The sequence below is a fragment of the Oratosquilla oratoria genome, chromosome 12 (assembly GCF_046742065.1).
Source record: "Oratosquilla oratoria isolate Oo_2021 chromosome 12, ASM4674206v1, whole genome shotgun sequence".
Classification (NCBI taxonomy): Eukaryota; Metazoa; Arthropoda; class Malacostraca; order Stomatopoda; family Squillidae; genus Oratosquilla; species Oratosquilla oratoria.
Window position 1 is genome coordinate 8,916,260 of NC_134788.1, and position 16,300 is coordinate 8,932,559.

The following is a 16,300-nucleotide window of genomic DNA, read 5'->3' on the forward strand; positions in this document are numbered from 1 at the left end:
TAGTACTGGGTGCACATGGTGTCACTATGTACTCCAGTCTTGGTCTTACCAGTGTGACTAGTATTTTCTTCCCTTCACCATTTTTTCATCCAAATAGGTAAAGGCCGCCTGTATCGATCTTAGCAAGTTCTAATTTTTTCCGACAATTTTATTTATCTGTTTGTCAGGGGTCATGTCTTTTGTGATAATTACTCCCAGGTCTTTTTCAGAACCCACTTTCTGTACTTTCTTTGTACCAATTTTGGATTGTCCAAATATTCCTTTTTTATTTTTCTAAATCCCATTATGCTACATTTCTTTATGTTGAAGTCCACTTCCCACTTCTGACTCCCTTCTCAAACCCTGTTCAGATCTCTCCGTAGCGACCCACAGTCCGTTTCAGTACTTACTTTCCTCAGCAGTTTTGTGTCGTCTGCAAAGAAGCTCATGTAACATTCTACACCCTTATTCATGCCATATACATAAGTAGCAAACATTATCGGATTCAGTACTGATCCCTGTGGCACACCACTAATCACTTCTTCCCAAGTAGAACTCTTATCTCTGATCACTACTCTCATTTTTCTTCTATGCAAGAAATTCTCCATCCATTTCAATAGTTTTCCATGGTTTCCAATTTTCTTAATAATTTTTTGTGTGGTACTTTATCAAAAGCTTTTTGTAAATCTAGGAAAGCACATTCAGCCCATCCATCCTTTTCATGTATTAGATCTATTACTCTTGAATAGAAACGGATAAGATTTGTGACACATGATCTTCCTTGTCTAAATCAAAATTGTCTCTGATTCAGTATGTTGTTCTCCTCCAGAAGTTTTGTCCATCTAATTTTGATAACTTTTTCACAAATTTTGGCTACTTGTTAAGGAGACCAGTCTGTAATTTATTGGGTCCTTGTCCCCTTTATATATTGGTACGATATTGGCATTTTTCCAGTCTTGTGGTATTTTTCCTCCTTTGAGTGAGCAGCTTATTACCTTATATATTTTGTCTATTAGTTCATCTTTACAATCTTTTAGTATCCAGTTTGAATGTGTGTATGCATCTGCATATATGTGTGCGTGTTTGAATGTGTATTTATCTAGTTGTATTATACGGGAAGGGAGCTATGCTTGTGATGACCTGTCTTTGTATCTCTCAGCATCAAGTTTTTTCTTAAAATCTTGAATAGTGTTTGCACACACTGTTTCTTTGTCCAATTTGTTCCAAGTATCTATCACTCTGTGTGGGAAGCTATTTTTTTTTTTTTCAGATCTCTTCTGTAATTATCATTATCATTTTTTTTCCGTGTCTTGTTTTCCCATTGTCCCATTTCAATAAGTCATTCTTATCTAAGATTTCCATTCCCTTCATAATTCTATAGATAGTAGGTCTTCTCTTTCCCTTCTTTGTTCCAAAGTTGGTAATTCTAATTTGGACAGTCTTTGTTCATATGTCATTTTGGAAAGAGTTGGTGCCAGCTTTGTTGTTGCTCTTTGTATTCTTTCTAACTTCTTTATATTCTTTTTGGTACTGGGTGTCCATAGTGTTGCTGTGTACTCAAGTTTTGGTATTATTAGTGTAGTTATTTTTTTTTTATAATTTCCTCGTCCAAATAGGCAAATGCCACTTTGATTAACCTCAATCTGTATGTATGTGTGTGTGTATGTGTTTATGTATGCATTTGTGCATACATTTGAGATCCTACAGATCCTTTCTTATCTATGAATTTTTTCCCTCCTTTGTTTCCATCCTCTTCATACTGTAGCCAACTTCACTGTGCCATACATCTTTCCCCCCCTCTACAAGTTTACTTGCCCTGTGCCCTTTTCTAGCAGAGGATTGGAGCATCAAGTTGACACACCAATGACTATTTCAGAATGATGGCCGGTTCCCCATCAACGAATCAAAGGTAGGGTAAGTTGGTGTGGGTTAGTGTAGGTGGGCAGGTGTGGCTGTTGGTGGATGGATGTGTGGGACACTGCACAGCAATAGACCAAATAGCACTCCTGTACCCAACCAGCCAGCCATCCAGCTTGCCTCCCTGGCCCTCCTAGCTCCCCAGCACCCAATAAATACTGGGTGCTTTTGTGCCTGTGGCATTTCATGTTGCTGCTCATCTTGGTGTTGTTGTACGTGCTGCTCATGGTGTAACATTGAATTGCTCCTGTGCTTAATGTCATTCACTCACAAGTTATGCAAGATATGAGGGTGGCTGGTTTTTCCTCACATTTTCATGTTTTACCTGTTGTGGGTTTGTTATTATCCTGTATTTGGTGTAATGTTGAGCTTTAGCATGTTTTTTCTTCAAGTTTTTGGTATATATTACTAACTTTGTGTGTGTGTTTACTCATTGTAAATACAATTGTGTGTATGTGTACTGTATTGTAATACATGCATCTATGTATCATGTAAATTGTGCACGTACAGTATATGCATTTGTATGTGTGTCTCGATTTGTATTAATGTGTGTTTTTCACCACTGTCTTGGGGCACATGTTGGACTTGTGATTGACATTAATTGCCCTCTTGGATGAAAGCTAGGGGCTCATATATGGCCCAAACTATGTGGGCAGGTGTGGGTGTATGTTGATTTCTCAAACCATTTCTCATTAATTTTTATATTTGCATGCTATTCTCATATCAAAAGATGTCAATACATATGGTTTGAATTGACTCTTTCTCAGGAAGGTCAAATCTTAATTTTTTTATTTTTTATAATTTCCAAGAAAAATGGAAGACTTGTTTCTTTTATTGAATAGACATTAAAGCCCATGTTTTTGGGCCATATATAGAGCCTTATCATATGAACAAAATCACCTGACATGAACCAGGATAGATTTCTAAAGGGAATCACTATGCTAGGTGTTTGAGACAATAAAAAAAAAAGAGAGAGAGAGAGAACAGCTCTATGGAAGGTAATGTTGAGTAGATAGGTGGAGAAACTGAATCATGATGCAATTGAAAGACACTAGATTTTCCATGTTCCAGTCAGGTATAAATGAAAGGTCTTAAGTCACGTGTTTTTCAGTTATCCTATTGGAAGATTGAGGTCTAACTTGAAAAGGATACTAGAGAACGACATTAAAGATTGTAGTGTTGCTATCAGTATGTAATTGTATTAGGGAGATAATTTGTCAAGTAAGTCATAAGTGAATAGGAAGGAAAGAATAGAAGAAAGAATAAAAGGTTATGGGATACTAGGCATGAGAAAAAATCAATGACTATTTATGATATCAGCAAAAGAAGTCAAAAAGGAAATCAGAAATAGGGGAGCAGAGAGAGGAAGAGATGTTGCAGGAAGATAGTTTTAAGGTCAACTGGATATTTGAAATTTAGTCTAACTAGCAATGATCTGAAAAGTGGTTTATCAAGTTTAACCCAAGTAAGTGTAAAGCTATTCAAGTAGGTGAAAATAATGTATAAGTAGAAGTTTGGACAAACTTTCACCAAACTGGAAAGTGAGAAGAATCTTGGTATGGATATCGATAATGACCTCATGTTATCTCAAAAGAAATAAGATTCTAAGAATGGTAACATGATCTTTTGTTTGCAAAAATTAGATTGTCATCAATTGTTTATACAGATTAATCTGCCAAAATTTTGAATATAGTTTTTCTATGTAGTTGTTGAATCACATTGAAAATATTGACAGATTGGAAAAGGCATAGTGGCAGGCCACAGAACTGATACCAACATAAGAAAGAAATTATAGGAATAAATTGATTAATTGATAGTTGCCTCAAGTTTCACTAAGTGGAAAGCCAGCAGTTTGGGCCCTCCCATAGGAAGAAATTTTAGCCTGTTGTCTGTGTTGTATTAGTGTGGGACTGTTTCTATGGAACCAGCTGAAAGTGGTGGGGGAAGGGGAGTAGGTGCTGGTTGTTTACTCATTATATGAGAAACTGTAAGAAATACAGGTAAAGCTGATATCTAGGCTCAGCTATAAATGCCCAAACCCTAGCCTGTCCCCAGTCTTCTCCAAACCTCTAGTGAAGAAATATTAAGTAATCAACACCATGAAGAAGCCTCAGATAGAGTAAAAAACACTAAGTTATGGTGAAACATAGCAGTCTCCAAGTTACTAGAACAAAAATAATCATGTTGGCATCCAACAGTACTTATCCTGAGCTATGCTACTTATCAGAGAGACATGAATAATTATAGTCAGTTCCTCTGCAAATGATAAGACATTCTTCAAAATTAAGAATGCTATTATTGAAAGTATCCGAGCAACCAATGCATTTGATCTTAATCAAAATTGCCTGATAGAAATCCTGTGTCTCAGAAGTATGATAGCTGGCACTCAGGTAACCATAACAATGCCTTAAGAGGTTGCAGGAAGCACATGATCACCTCCAACATGCCACTAAAGTAAAGGAGATTCTCTGGACAGAGTTGCCCCAGACCAAGAAATTGTATTGCAAAATGCAGTTGAACATCTATTTCAAGAGGAATACAAAAGACTAATACAATGGATTGCTAATACTAGAATCCAGAAGCAACTGCATTACATTGGGAACTAGTGAGGAATGAGTGACCCCCCCCAAGAATTCATCAGTGTCTCTAATCCTACCATCTCAAAGCAGCAAGAAAATCCTCTGAATTTCTTAACTGCCTATATATCTATTGACCTTACCCAGAGAGCAAATGAATCCAGATTGAATGCTTTAAATAGTGCTTGTCACAGCATTATGCTGGCCGCCCCCCACACACCAAAACAGAAAAACATACCATAAAAATATATTTGCACACTTACCAAGGTTCTAATACTTGGTGCTGCCTCCCTCATGTTTCACCATGTCCCTCAGCCATTTAGGAAGACTCTCACACAAATTCCTGAGGGTCGGGGGGGCTATATTAATCCATGCCTCATGTACAGGAGACTCCACCCTTGGAATAGAATTAATATCCTTGCCAATCAAAATTCGCTTCACTATTGACCATAGGTTTTCAATGGGGTTCAGATCAGGGGAATTACCTGGCCAGTCATTAAAGAAGCTCACATCACAGTCCTTTAGCCATCCAACTACAGATCTGGCAGTGTGACACAGTGTGCCATCCTGCATAAGTACCATAGTCCCACACTTGTCATATGTGTCAGGTAAATTGTCACACAACACCTCCAGATAATTATATTGGTTCATATACTGGTTTCTGGGGAGCATAATGAGCTCAACACCCTGAGCAATGAAACACCCCCAAACCATGAGTGAGTCTGGGTGTTTGGTGATCCCACAGGTGTACCATGGGTCTAGTGGGTCACTACCTCTGGCCCAGTACACATGTGCACCACAGTTACAGGTGATGGTGAAGGTGGCTTCATCAAACCAAAGTACCTCAGACAACTGTTGAGGAGTTCAATTACAATATTTAAGTGCAAAATCCAGCTGACATTTCTTCTGACACTTGGTTAGGATGGGTTTCTTAACCTGCTCGTGACTGCTGTAGCCCAGCTCTGCCACCTACCTGTTGACTGTTCTTATGGACACCTCAGAAAGCAGACATGGGTTTTTTTCTTTCAATTCTCTAGCAGTTATGGTAGGTGTACTCTCTAGCTGCTTTTTGAGCACAGAGTATGTACGGATGTCTTCTTCGAGGGGCCAGGCTGAGGTTTAGCAGATGGTAGTTCAACAGCATCGTTGGCCTTGAAACATTTCACCCTTTTTCACACAGATTGCTCATTCACACCAATATTCACCACTATTTCTCTTGTCTGGAGCCCAACTTTGTGAAGCCCTATGATCTGAGCTATAGTTAACAACTTCTTTTTACCCATAGTCACCAAGGTATAGCCCAGAAACCAAAGAAACCCAGACAAAAGATGAGGCGAATGAGAGAACAAAGGTACAACACTTACTTTTGCCATGGCAGCCACATGGGCACTGAGTCAGAATGTGGTGTTTGTTGGGAGGCAGTGACGTCATACTAACAGCTGGTACCCAGCATAATGCTGTGATGAAAAAAGACCGCCCTGTACAGTAGGCCATTATTTTTTGTCATGGCATTATGCCGGGGTGCTCACCTGGCATGATGCCGTGACGAGCACTGTATACAGACCTCTGGCTCTTCAAAAAGAGAATATAGTGACCATCTTCCCAATCATCATAGAAGTCATAAGTGAAGCACAATGTGTCAGAGGAGGGTACAAGACCCAAATACAGCAGGAATTACATGGTATCATTTTACTCAGAGGAGACAAGTCATCCATGAACAAGGTCTGTTAAAAAAATATGCGGACTGACGTCATAAAGCAAAATGTACTTTATTTAGAAGTTACAGATCTGGGTCCCCTTCAAAGTACTCTCCTTCCCAACACACGCACTTATCCCAACGGTGTTTTCACTTGTTGAAACAGTCCTGGTATGCTTATTTTGTAATGTCCTTCAGCTCCTTTGTTGCATTTGCCTTAATCTCAGGAATCATCTCAAATCTTCTTCCTTTCAAGGGTCTTTTGAGTTTGTGGAACAAAAAATCACAAGGAGCAAAGTCAGGTGAGTAGGGGGTTGGGGAAGAACAGTGATCGAGAGTTTGGCCAAAAACTCATGAGTTCTGAGGGCTGAATGGGCTGGAGCGTTGTCGTGATGGAAAAACCAGTCGCCACTCCTCCACATTTCTGGCTTTTTGTGACAGATGGTGTCCCTCAGACATTTCAGAACTTCAGTGTAGTAAGTCTGGTTCACTGTGGTGCCTTTGGGGAGGTACTCATGGTGAACAACACCCTTAGCATTGAAGAAAAATTTCAGCATCACCTTGACCTTGGATTGAACTTGGTGAGCATTTTTTGGGTCTGGTGGATGTTTCACTCATCCACTGGGATGATTGGACCTTTGTTTCAATGGCAAAACCATAAACCCAATGATTCATCACCTGTTATGATCCTGGACAAGAAGTTTTCATCTGAATGATCAAGCAGTTCCTGATAAACCTAGACGTGATGGGCTTTTTGTTCGTCTGTCATCAGGCACGGCACAAATTTCGCAGCAACACGGTGTATCTTCAATATTTTTGTCAAAATCTCGTAACAAGATCCAACTGATATCCCACATTCTTCAGCAAGCTCCCCCTGACAGTCAGACATTGATTTGCCTGCACCAGGGTATTGATATTGTTGACGTGTGGGTTGTCGGTTGATGTGGAAGGACGTCCAGGATGCTCATCTTCAATGGACTGTCGACCATCCTTAAAACGCTCATGCCACTTGAAACATGTTGTATGCTACATAGCAACATCACCGTAAGCCATGTAAAGCATAGCAAAAGTTTCTGTCGTGGATTTTCCAAGTTTAACACAAAATTTCACAGCAAGTTGTTGCTCCTTCATATCATTCATACTGAAATCCACCAAACAAAAAAATTGCACTTCACTAGAAACCACGTAGTTAATACACAAATAAAGATATCTGCAATCGGGAAATGGCATCATAATCAGCTGATCTGTGCAAACCTAGAGACACCAAGCAAATTCCCCTGGAACCAACTGGATCTGTGCAATTCAAACAATCCACATATTTTTTTAACAGACCTCGTACATCATTGTGAGCAGAGATGATTACATGGAGAAAATTCCAGTGCTCATGTAAAGATCCTGGTGACATCATAAAAAGAAAAATCAACAGCCTTATCCAGAGGGCTGATAGATCAAAGAATACACTCAAGCCATCAATGTCCATGGGCCTGGATACTGTTACAGCACAATGAAAACACACAAACAAGACAACCCACTGAGACCTATGAGACTATATATCTTACAAATGTGAAGAAATACAGTTTTCCTTATAGATGTATAAATAGAATAGTTTAGGAGATATAGCCAAAGCTGTAATGATACCTGAGCTCAAATCTAAATATAATTGGAAATTAAGAATATAAACTAAGAACCATACATGAAGTTGAGCCTATGGATGATAAATTGGAAAGTATGAAACAGGACCCAACAAGTATTGCTTTCTTGTATACTAGAGATCAAAGATATGGCTGAAAAACAAAAAAGACGGTCTCATAACATTAGATTTTAGCATGCACAAACAAGTACATTAATAGAGCAGCTGCTTGATATTTTGGTCCACTACCAACTGAAAAAATGGTAAAGACTTAGAAAACAAGAACAATTGAGAGGTTAGTGTGCACTCAATAAATTATTTTATACTTTACTTCAGTACAGTATCAATATTGTAATTGCATTCACAGAATCATACGTTTTCCCATAGAAAATTATTTTAAAACATCTTTCAATAAATGTAGGATGAAATGCATCTTATATGCCTGTAAATATGGTAACTTTAATTATCCATTCTCTCCTTGTTTGATTTCTGTAATGTCCATGTTCTTCTCTACCCTTCTCATTGCTTTACATCACACTACCATCTAACTTGATTTAATCCTCTTGTTATAATCCCTTTTTATCTCTTCAGCTACTATTTCATATGATTTCTCTGGTAATCCCATCTCAATGTACTTTTTCACATTTACTGTGCTGTGTTATTGTCAAGTCATCTGTATATGAGAGAACACTGGTGTTTAGTTCGGGTTCAGAAGTTGGTAGATCACTCATGAAGAGTTTGAACAGTGATGGTAAAAGTACTGCACATTGAGAGTCTCAATTGTATAATCTTTTTGTACCTGAGATGTAATTATTTTGGGTCACTGCATTCTCTTCTTGCAATGAAGTTGGTTAACCATTTCATTTCATTGTTATGGATGTTTGTCTTAATGATCTTTTTGGATAGTATGTGGCTGGGAACCTTGTTGAAATAATTTTTATATAGCAACCATAACTGTTCTTTCTGGTGTTCATTATGTGTTTTTTCAAAGTAAATACAAAATCTCATACATACTTGAGCAAACTGCAACAATGGCTCAGAAATAACTGAATGAAAGCTTCACTCCAGAAATCAACAGTAACACTGCTCACTTTAGACAACCATGAATCAAAAATCCACCCCATAGTGAAATCAAATGACTAAGCGCTTCCATTGGAAAGGAACCCAGAAATTCTAGGCCCAACACTTGATACCTAACAGTAAAAATCAACAATAAAACAAACCATCACTGTCTCAGACTTTGAGAAACAAAAAGGAACTAATAACCATCCATAAACAATGCATAAGAACCACCCTAGAATACACCTTTAGAGCATGGTTCCCAACAATCAGCAAATTGGACATAATTTGCAAACACTACAGAATGGAGCACAGGGTAATAACAGGATGGACCAAAACCACTCTTACATCACACCTACATTCAGAAACCAAAATCCTTCCAATAGAACATCATTTATAAGTCTAGATGTGAGTTCAGGAAAATATAGTTCAATCAATTATTATTGAATATCAACCCAACATCAACATTTCAAAGGGGCAATGCTTCTCGGATATAATTTCAGGACTTTTCATCACTAGATTAGTCAAAAGACATTTGCCTCCTGACCCCACATACTGAGTGAGCCAAGGGTACAGACCTCTCCCAATGTTCCCTTTTTCTTGTATATATATAGATATATACATATATATATATATATAGATATATATATATATATATATATATATATATATGTATATATATATATATATATATACATAAATATATATATATATATATATATATCTATATATATATATATATATATATATATATATATATATATATATATATATTATATATATGTGTATATATATATATATATATATATATATATATATATATATATATATATGTATGCATATACATATATATATTATATATATATATATATATATATATATATTATATATATATATATATATATATATGTATATATATGTGGAGTTAAAAATGACAGCATTGTTGTAGTTCAGTTTTTTCTTCGTATTCTCGATTTTCCTGATTAGAGATTTTCTATTAACCGGGTGAATTGAAACTAGGTCTCTATATTCTTCCATTTGTTCTTATTTGAAATGGTAACAGTAAAGGTACAAGACAGTATCAAGATATAACTGAAATAACAAAAATTACATGGTAACAGTAATGGTGACAAAAAATAATAAAGATGACAAGAGAAGAGAGAAAGAAGGGAGAGTGACAAGCTGAGGATGACCGATGTATATATACCTAAGATCAGGTCAGACAAAAGGGGGGCCAGACAATAGGGATCTCAGAGGTCAAGGGGTAAGGGGGTTGGGGGGTGGGATAGGGTTAGGCGGGTGTGGTCACTGAGGGTGAGGGAGGAGGTGGAGGCGAAGGGAGAGAGAGAGAAGGGGTAGAGGGAGGGGGGAGTGGGGGATTTTTATTTCTATATAATGGGATTGAAGAGATTAGATTGCTCTGGATGTTAATGATTGGAGCTTTGTCTTTAATGTGAAAGGCTTCGAGTAATTGTAGTCTCCTAGGGTCATTACTCGATCCAATAATTTTGGTGTTATTGATCAAATCATCCCTTCTGAGTGCAGCGTTATGGAAATTCCTATGATGTTCTTTGATTGCTCCCTCTTGTAGATGTAAAGATAGGCGATGGCTGACTTTACATCTAGTAAAACCAATGTAAGTGTGAGAGAGGAGATTACAATCTCCTGTGGAACAGCTGTATTGATACACTGCATTAGTTCTAGCTGTGAAATCAGATTGCCTAGACAAATTATTTGTCATGATCAGAGAGGAAGTTTTTGGATTTTTGTAGTAGATGAGAACTCTGATTTTGTTGTTCTCATTAGTAGGAAGACAATTCTTATGAATGATATCCCTAATAACTTTTTTATCTTTTCTGTAATTACTAGTGAAGGTGTTTCAGTAGTAAATGTTAATGAAGTTATGATTCTGTGGTTCTTTGATTGTGAGATGGGATTCTAGCAGTTTGTTGGTAATAGAATATATTATATATATATATATATATATATATATATATATGTGTGTATTTTCCTAGTTGTATTTACCTAGTTGTATTTTACGGGAAGGGGAGCTATGCTCGTGGGGTCCCGTCTTCATATCTCATTTTATCTAAACTATTTTTAAATTCATGTATTGTTTTTGCACACACCACTTTCTCATCTAACTTGTTCCAACTGTCTATTACTCTGTGAGGAAAGCTGTTCTTTTTCAAATGTCTTCTATAGCTGTCTTTTTTTATTTTCTTTCCGTGTCCTCTTGTATTTCTGTCATCCCATTTTATCAGATTCTCTCTATCAGTAATTTCTATGCTTTTCATGATTCTGTAAATAGCTATCAAATCTCCTCTCTCTCTTCTTTGCTCTAGTGTCTGTAGTTCAAGTTTTTCTAGTCTCTCTTCATATGATAGTTTTGACAGTGTTGGTGCCAATTTTGTAATTGCTCTTTGTATTCTTTCAAGTTTTTTTATACATTTTTTTGTACTTGGTGACCATATCGTTGCTGCATATTCCAATCTTGGTCTTATCAGGGTGATTAGGATTTTCTTCACCATTTCTTCATCCAGGTATGTAAATGCAACTTTGATTGTTCTTATTAAATTATAAGTTTCTCCAAAAATCTTATTTATATGTTTCTCAGGTGACATATTATTCATAACAATGACTCCCAGGTCCTTCTCATTTTCTACTTTTTTTATTACTTCTTCTTCCAAATTATATGATCCTGTTATTCTGTTTTTGCTTTTTCCAAATTCCATTATACTACACTTTTTTGTATTGAACTCCATCTCCCACTTCCTACTCCATTCCTGTACTTTATTTAGATCTCTCTGTAGTGATTCACAATCTTCTTCAGTTTTCACTCTTTTCAGTAGTTTTGCATCATCTGCAAAGAAGCTCATATAGCTTTCAATTCCTTCATCCATATCATTAATATATATAGCAAACATTATTGGGGCCAGAACTGTTCCCTGCGGAACACCGCTTATTACTTCATCCCATTTTGAGTGCTGGTTTCTTATCACTACTCTCATTTTTCTTTCTTGCAAAAAGTCCTCCATCCAATTTAGTAGTTTGCCCTGTATTCCTCCTTCAGTTTCTAATTTCTTAAGCAACTTCTTATGTGGTACTTTGTCAAAAGCTTTCTTTAGATCTAAAAATGCACAGTCCGCCCATCCATCTCTTTCTTGTATTATATCTATTAGCCTTGAATAGAAACATATTAAATTGGTGATGCATGATCGTCCTTGTCTGAATCCAAATTGCCTTGGATTTAACACTTTGTTTTTTTCTAAATATTTTACCCATCTACTTTTGATAATTCTTTCAAAAATTTTTGCTATTGTACTTGTTAGAGAGACTGGTCTATAGTTGGTAGGGTCTTCTTTATTTCCTCCTTTATATATAGGTACTATATTTGCTTTTTTCCAATCTTCTGGAACTTTTCCTTCTTTCAAGGAACTATTTAGTATGCTATGTATTTTGTCTGCCAGTTCATTCCTGCATTCTTTCAAAATCCAGTTCACTATTTCATCTGGTCCATGCGATTTTCTGACATCAAGATTACTCAAGTGTGTTAATATTTCATTCTTTGTTACTTTTATTTCTTCCATAGGGGGGACTTTCTCTTTCCATTCGTTCTCTTCAGGTTGTATGTTCTCCCTTGTAAACACTGATTTAAAATGTTTGTTCATAATTTCTGCCATTTCCATTTCCTCAGTGTATTCAACTCCCTCCTGTTTTAATTTCTCCAAGTCTTGTTTGTTTTTCAGTTTATTGTTTACAAATCTGTAGAATAGTTTTGGTTGATCTTTACACTTTTCTATGATATCTTTTTCATATTTTCTCTTTTCCTCTCTGCACGTTTGTACATATTCATTTCTATAACAGGTATATATTTTCCATTTTTCAGGTCTTCTGTCTTTTTTCCATCTGGACCAGGCTTTGTCTCTTTTGTCTTTTAACTCCCTACAGCTTTTGTTGTACCAGCTTTTTACATATTCTTTTTCTTGTTTTTGTCTTGGGACATATTTTTCCACTCCTTTTTTGTAAATTTTTGTCAAAATATTCCATTTCTCTTCTGTTGTTTCTTCTTTGTATATTTCTTCCCAGTTTTCCTTTTGAAAGAATTCTCTTATTTTATCAAAGTGTTTTTTCATACATCATTCTTCCTTTTCTATATTGTTCATTTCTTTTCATATATTTTTCTTCATTAAGTTCCAGTTCAATCAATATGTGGTCACTTTTACTTATTGGTGTTTTATATTCAATTTTGTCCACTATTCTAGGTTCAGATGTAATTATTAGGTCTAGTCTCGATGGCTCTTCTTCATTTCTATACCTAGTGTTCTCCTGTATCCATTGTGTCATTGTATGGTCAGTAACCATCTCAAGTAGAGCGTTTCCCCATGAGCCGTCTCCACCCTTTACTGTCATTTCTTCCCAGCAGATTTCTTTGCAATTAAAGTCGCCCATCATAACTATTTTTCCTCCCTCTTCCATTATCTTGTTTAATGTTATCTTTGTGTCCTCTAACATACTTTTATGTTCACTCTCTTCCCATGAGGCTGTTTTTGGGGGCACATAATTTATCACAAACTTTCTGCTCTTCTTATCTCTGTCTTCTACTTCCATCATTATCATCTCTACTGTATTCTTTCCATATGTGACACACTTCACGTTTATATCCTTAGTCAGGAACATAACTCCACCCCCTTCCTTTTTCACTCTGTTTCTAATCCAATAATTATATGCATCATGTCCTACACTGTTGGGTGGTAGTGGACCTTTTAATTTGGTTTCTACAATTTCCATTATGTCTGGTTCTTTTTCTTTCAAATAATCATTCAGCTCATTCAATCCTGTTATTAATCCATCTATATTTGTGTAAGACATTCTTAGTTTTCTGCCACTTCCATTGTGTTCTCTGTTTCCCTTTTGTTTTTCTCTTGTATGTCGACTTTCTTTAGTTTCATATTCACTACTCTCCAATAGAATCTCTCTTTTTCTGACTCCGTTCTTATCTCGTTTTTTTCCTTTGCTTCAAGTCTTTTCTGTTTTTCTTCCTCTCTTTCCTCTTTATTCATTTCCCTTTTTATCCATACCTTTTTATATTGTTCACTTGTTGCTAGTTTCCCTGTTTTGGATAAGATATTCTCAGCCGTAGTTTGTGACCTGAATTTAATCTTAATTGGTCTGGTCTTGTCTGTACTATATTTCCCGAGCCTGAATTTCTCTTCGATTTGTTTCATTATTTCTGGTTCATCTTCCTGAACTAATTCTAGTAAATTTCTTACTTTTTCATTTTCCTCTTTGATTCTTGTGGTTCTATCTGGGTTATGTTTCTCTTCCATTCCTAATATAATTATACATTTCTTTCTGTCTGCTAAGTCTCTTACTATATTCTCCTTCTGTCTCATCACTTTAATAACTGAGTTTTCAGTTTGTTCATTCATTTGCTGTCTGATTATGTCAGTGAATGCAACTTTGCTATTTTCATGAATTTTTTTCCAACCCTCCTTGTTCTACTTATTATTCTCCTTTAAGACTTTATTCTCATCTTTTACTTCTTTTAACTGTTTTTTTAATTCTTCAATTTCCTTAGTTAAGTTTTTGTTCGCCTTCTCTAGTTCTTCCAATTTTTCAACTCTCCGTATAATGTTGTTAACATGACCGAACCTACGCTCCAAGTCCTCGATCATCTTATCGACCTTCTCTTCTAGTCTTGTCAGTCGGGGGGAGGGGGGGGGTTGTGTCCCCCCCACCCTCTTTAAATCCCTGGAAAATATTCTCATCATCTTCTACTGTATTGCTCTTATCTATACTTCTAATCTTTACATTTTTGTTAGACATTTCATCATCGCTAAATTGGTCCGGCCCTCGTTTGTTTAGATTTCGTCTGCCTGCCTGGGCCAAGTCCTCACCTTCCTAATTTCCTTCCATTTCCCTCAGTAATCCCTCCCCTTCTCCTTTTTCCTTACTTTCCCTACACCACGAGCAATTTCCCCCCCACCCTGTAAAAATAATAGGTACTTCCTTTGCTTTGGGATCCACGAAATTTCACTTTTTCTTCAGAACGTCGTCTATGCCGTCCGTTCGTTGAAGTGTGTGTGTGTGTGTGTGTATATATATATATATATATATATATATATATGTGTGTGTGTGTATATATATATATATATGTGTGTGTGTATATATATTTGTATGTATGTGTATATATGTGTATATAGATGTGTATACATATATATATATATATATATATATATATATATATATTTATATATGAGAGAGAATGTGGGTGGGGAAGGGCAAACGAAGATGTGTTAGGAATAGAGTTTATTGCCCTAACGTCGCAACCAACTTGGCCTTCTTCAGAGGACTACAGCATTACAGACGGATCACAATTCTTATATTCGTAGTGAGAGGGTAGTGAGTCAGGGATTGGAGATGGTTAAAGAAAATGGAGAAAAGTGGGAGGTGAGCCAGCTGTTGTTTGCGGACGACACTGCGCTTGTGGCAGGGTCAGAGGAGGGATTGAGGAAGCTGGTGGCAGAGTTTGGGAGAGTATGTGATAGAAGAAAGCTAAAGATAAATGTGGGTAAAAGTAAGGTGATGAGATGTACAAGGGGTGAAAGTGGCAGTAGACTGGAAGTGAACATTAAGGGAGAGCGACTGGAGGAAGTGGATAGTTTTAGATACTTGGGTGCAAGTGTAGCAGGAAAAGGTGGAGTGAAGGTGGAGGTAGAATGTAGATTGAGAGAAGCGAGTAAATGCCTTGGTGGTTTAAAGAGTGTAATGAGAAATAGACATTTGGGAATGGATGCGAAGAGGAGACTGTATGAAGGAGTGATTGTGCCAACAGCACTGTATGGGGCAGAAACGTGGAACATAAGAGAAGAGAGAAGGAGTTTGAATGTGTTTGAGATGAGGTGTCTGAGAAGTATGGTGGGGGTTACTAGGCTAGATAGAGTGAGAAATGAGGAGGTGAGGAGGAGAACAGGGGTGAAAAAGGATTTGGGAGAGAGGGTTGATGAAAGAATATTAGGATGGTTTGGACACATGGAAAGAATGAGTGAAGAAAGACTAGTAAAAGAGGTATGGAAGGCAGATGTGGAGGGAGTGAACATGAGGGGACGTCCTAGGATGAGGTGGATGGATGGGGTGAAGGGGGCTTTGGGGAAGAGGGGAATGTCTGTTGAGGAAGGAAGGGAGAGGACGGAAGACAGAGGTGAGTGGAGAATGGTTGTATATGGATGATGATGTGACTGCATGGGGAGAAATGGGCGGGGGGTGGGGGGTGGGGTAGTGTGTGTGAGTGAGTTTTGACGCAGCCCGAAGGGATTTCTTCCCGTCCTCTCCTTATATGCAAGGGGGGACGGAGAGGGGGGGTCGCCGATTAAATGAAGCGGCCTTGCTGTGGATGTGCTGTGTCCTGCGACACTGCTTCTGACCCAGGGCGGTGGGCAG

At 37.2% G+C, this 16,300-nt stretch overlaps 1 protein-coding gene across 1 annotated transcript in view; it reads left to right on the forward strand.

The window, feature by feature from the left end:
• Nucleotides 1-1,800: 1,800 nt before the first annotated feature.
• LOC143030942 (receptor-type guanylate cyclase Gyc76C-like) overlaps nucleotides 1,801-16,300 on the forward strand; it is a 236,981-nt gene continuing 222,481 nt past the window's right edge. The window contains exon 1 of the mRNA XM_076194229.1: nucleotides 1,801-1,888. The gene's annotated coding sequence lies outside the window, so the exon portion shown is untranslated. The remainder of the gene's footprint in view (nucleotides 1,889-16,300) is intronic.